This window comes from Bison bison, unplaced genomic scaffold (genome assembly GCF_000754665.1).
Source record: "Bison bison bison isolate TAMUID 2011002044 unplaced genomic scaffold, Bison_UMD1.0 scf7180017864145, whole genome shotgun sequence".
Lineage (NCBI taxonomy): Eukaryota > Metazoa > Chordata > Mammalia > Artiodactyla > Bovidae > Bison > Bison bison.
In genome coordinates, this window is record NW_011494717.1 from 7536252 (window position 1) to 7540817 (window position 4566).

Below are 4566 nucleotides of genomic sequence, written 5' to 3' on the forward strand. Positions count from 1 at the left end.
AAATCTGGATTTTTCTATGAAATCTTCAGCTGTTTCACCATTTGCAACCCACTAAATTGTTTTAAAAATACCTTGGGGGCCAAAGAAAATGACTTTAAGCCATCCTCTGTTAAACCCTCCAATTCAGTCCACAGAGTGTCTCTCTGTTGTCAGAGTCCAAATGATAAGGACTCGGCCCCTGGGGTGCTGTGTTCCTTAGAGCTCTCCTTCCCCAGAGGACAAAGCTAGCAGAGGAGACTGGGGCAGGAGCAAGTGCCGGGGTCCATGTGGGTCACCTGCTAACCCCCACCCCATGAGGTGTCAGCCTGCTGTGGGGTTGAGGAGTGAGTGTCACCTTCCCAGCCTCTAATGCCCGTGTCCATTGGCGCCAGACACCCTTCCCAGCCGGCCAGCATCTGTAGTGGGCGAGGATGAGGAACCAGGTGAAGTGGATGTCTTCTCATTAGCCCATCCCAATCCCCAGCCCGAAGAGGCAGAAACCATCCCGGGTTTGAGTCTTGCCTTGAGCACCCTGAGGCCAGGACACAGGTTCGTGCTGCCCTTTCTTCACCACTCCCCAACCCCCACCCCCACATCATGGGGGAAACTGAAAGAGATCCCCCTCCCTCCCTGGAAGCCCTGTGGGCCCTCTGCATCTTGCTTTGCCCTTGTGATTTTTTCAGGTAAATCTGCTAACAGATGTATTTATGTGTGTATGTATTTGTTTTGTGTGTGTCGCAGGTTGAGTTGGTTTTGTTTTGACATGTTGGTTCAAAATAAGATCACCCCTTTGGAAAATCACCTTGCTAAAGCCATTGACTCCACTTCGACTTGAGGGGTTTAATTGAAAACAGGAGAGGCACGCTAACACCCCACAGGCCTCCAGCCTGAAAGAGACCTCCAAAGAGGCACGTTGGCCCAGAGGAGGGTACGCGCCACTTCAAAAGCAAGGGCCAGCGAAGGAAAAGTTGTATCCCAGGAGGAAGGTTTTGCTTCAAAAGTAGTTTTTAGTACGTGTTTTTTTTTTAAAACAAAGATGCAAACAGAGCAGACTAGGCACATGTAAGATCTTACAAGTGTAGGAAACAGTAAAAGAACTCACCGTAAAAGAACTCTATCTAAAAGCAGCCTTGGCCAGGCCGTGTGTGAGCCAGTGAAGGGATGAGTTCGTGTAATGAGAGACAATATGTTATTTCTGTTATTTCATATTTGGGTATCATTTTATTTACCTATGGTTGAACTCTTCTTCCTTCTCTGGTTCCCTTAAGACTTTTCTGTATGGTGTCTGGTAATTAATCAGCATCACTCTGTATGATTGCCTTTTCCCCATGTATACCCTCCCATCTTCGGATGTAACCTTTTTTTTTAAACAGTCTTTTTTTTTTTTTGGCCCCACTTTGCGTAGCATTTGAGATCTTAGTTCCCCGACCAGGTATAGAACCTGCACCCTTGCATTGGAAGTGCAGAGTCTTAACCCCTGGACTGCCAGGGAAGTCCCCTCAGCTGTAGCCTTTTGAGGGCAGAGACAACATTTTACATATATGACCAAGTGTAGATGACAAATTAGGAACTGAACTTTTTTTTTTTTTTTTTGGCCACATAGTGTGTGTGGCACGCAGGATCTTAGTTCCCCAACCAGGGATGGAACCCATGGAAGTGCAGAGTCCTAACGCCTGGATAGCCAGGGAATTCCTAGGAACTCTATTTTAATGTAAGATGTACCTATTTACCCCTCTAACCTTGGAAGATTCTTAAAAGAAGCAGAGAGGAGGGTTGCTGATTATTCGCTAAGTCGTGTCTGACTCTTTTGCAGCCCCATACACCCCTGCCCCTTGCATTGGCTCCTCTGTCCATGCCAGGCTCCTCTGTCCATGAGACTTTCCAGGCAAGAATGTTGGAGAGGGTTGCCATTTCCTTCTCTAGGGGATCTTCCCCACCCAGGGATCAAACCCACATCTCCTGCATTACAGGCAGATTCTTTACCACTGAGCCACCACGGAAGCCCAAGTTGGGGGCGGGGTGGAGGGGTGAGGGGTTGGAATCCACTCTATTTTGCCAGGTTAGTTCAGGTCAATCAGTGGGAGACAGGGCTCCAGGCAGACTTTCCTCTGGGAGGGTGAATGTCATTTGCCCTCCATATGGGATTCTATCTCTTATGGTTGGGAAAGTCTGATGATTAGATAGAAACCTCATTGTCTGCTAATGAGGGTGCTTTGTGACATGGCTTAGATAGGAAGGGTGAATGCTCAAGGATTCACCTAAGAACAGGATATAAAGTTAAGTGTGGAATGATTGGTATGCTCTCATGGAGGGCATCCTTAAACGCCCCATCCTAACATCCAGGATGATCTGAAGAGCGGGACCAAGTTCCCTTGGTGCATGTTAACAGAAGGAAGCCTGCATAGTGAGAAATGCACTCACGGACACCTTTTGGGAGATATATTTAAAGCTCCAGGGGTGGTATGGCTCACAGGTTACCGCATGACAGGGTTGGCCTTGGGAATATGGTTCCTGACATCATCTCTCTGAATTACTTTCTGGAATGAAGGTTACACAATGATAATGTTCTTCACCAGAATTTTTTTAAAAATTAAGCAGAAAGTTTTTTTTTTTTAAAGGCCTGGAAGGACCAGCACTTCCTCCAAGAGTTTCTCCATCACCTCCCTATGTGGTCCTGAACCGTTCAATTTCCTTGACGTCAGTTTCCTGGGTCAAGACAATTTGTTCACGCTCTTCAACCCTCTGACTTGCTCTGACTGTGAATAGCAGTGGCAACATCACAGTGTCTCTGTGGGGCTAACAATTGAGTTCCTGTTGGTGGGACTTCCTGGCGGTCCAGTGGTCAAGGTTCTGTGCTTCCAGTGTAGAGGGCGTGGATTTGATCCCAGGTCAGGGAACTAAGATCCTCCATGCCACGCAGTTTGGCCAAAAAAAAAAAAGTTCCTGTTGAGGTCCCTCTCCATAGATGGGGTGGGGTTATGCCACTCAGGGCTCTTGCTGAAGCCCCCAGTAAGCCCCTCAGTGTGAGGTCTGGTCAGAGCTGAATCTGATAGGTGGACGGGGGACCTTCCAATCCTGTCCTGCAAGATCAGGGTGGAAATGGAGGAGCCCTAAATATTACTTGCAAACTGCAGAGTGGGCCTGATGAAAGGCCATCCAGCTGAACCGGAGGCCAAGACTCCGCCTCTTCCTTCCCTGCCTGCATGAGATGACACGTGGAAAGTGCGCAGCCCAGCACCAGGCCCAGAACTCTGGCTCAATCAGTGTCTGTTAGCCAGAGAGGCAGAACATGGGGCTTAGGAGGTGCCTCTGGAGACAGCCTGCCTGAGATCTAGTCCCTGCCGCATCCCGTGTCCGTGGCAGAATGCCTCTCTTGTTCCAGCTGTCTCATCTGTGGACAGGGGATAGTGGAGCTGCCGTACCTTTTAGGGAAAGTCATCAGTTAGGTCAGTGTGCCCAGAAAGGCATCTACCATTCTCTTTGTGCCGGATTTCGTCTCACAGAGCCTGTTTTTTGGGGAAAACAAACCCAGCTGTCCATGGCACGTATAGGTTCTATTTGCATTGACAGAGGATGAGATGGCTGGATGGCATCACCGACTCAATGGACATGAGTTTGAGTGAACTCCAGGAGTTGGTGATGGACAGGGAGGCCTGGCATGCTGTGATTCATGGGGTCACAAAGAGTCGGACACGACTGAGCGATTGAACTGAGAAGCCTAGGGGAAGGGTTATGCCCAGAGGTGGAGGTAGCAGTAGGAATGAGAGATACTATCTTGGTTAAGAATTTTTGTCTTAAATATCAGCAAATCTGGGCAATTATATCTCAACTGTGACTTTTGAAGCAGGCAAGTCAGGCTCTCCTTAAGGCAATTGACTCACCATGCCCCTTCCTAGGGCTATCTCCCTCTTTCTCCTCTCCCACACTTGGGATATTCTTCCTTTTCCTTGAAATTTTGCTGAAATTCTGCCATGTCAGCAGTGTGATAGTAGGGGAAGTGCAGTTACATCACAGTCAAGCAGAAGGCTGGACTTGTCACTTCCCACCTGTGTGATCTGGGATGTTACTTGGCCTCTCAGAGCCATCCTCCTCTGAACGGATGAACTTACACTGCAGCTTTGTTGGGTTAGGACACTAAAGATCACATGTGTGAACACACCTGGCATACAGCAAGAGCTTACTGTATGATTCTTCCCTTCCTTTTAGAGCAAAGCCCTCTTGAAGAAGCCCACCTGGTTCATCACCCAGCAGCATCAGTAAGCTGGACATTCATGCATCTAACACAATAGGTACAGCTGATCATGTGTGTAACTGTCTTGTTTTCTGTTCTAGTGTTTTTCTTCGCTTATTCCCTCCCAGATGCCTTTAAGTTGCTCTGTTTGTTGGTTTCTCAAGGAAGCGTTCCCTTTCCTTAGTTTGAACCGCTTCACAGACCTGGACAGTGCTCTCCAGACATGGGGCCTGGGGCTGGCGGGCTCTGAGTTCCTCCAGGTTGTGCCTGTGTGTGCAGAGCCAAAAGGCCTTTGTGAGGGTAGCTCTGTGTGTACACAACACATCTAGACAGTGACCTTGTCCAGGGAGTTGTCT

At 48.5% G+C, this 4566-nt stretch overlaps 1 long non-coding RNA gene across 4 annotated transcripts in view; it reads left to right on the plus strand.

The window, feature by feature from the left end:
* LOC104989042 overlaps positions 1 to 4566 on the plus strand; it is a 12174-nt gene that overhangs the window by 2103 nt on the left and 5505 nt on the right. For all 4 annotated transcript variants that reach the window (XR_825312.1, XR_825313.1, XR_825311.1 and 1 more), the window contains exon 2: positions 4186 to 4268. This is a non-coding gene — a long non-coding RNA (uncharacterized LOC104989042). The remainder of the gene's footprint in view (positions 1 to 4185; positions 4269 to 4566) is intronic.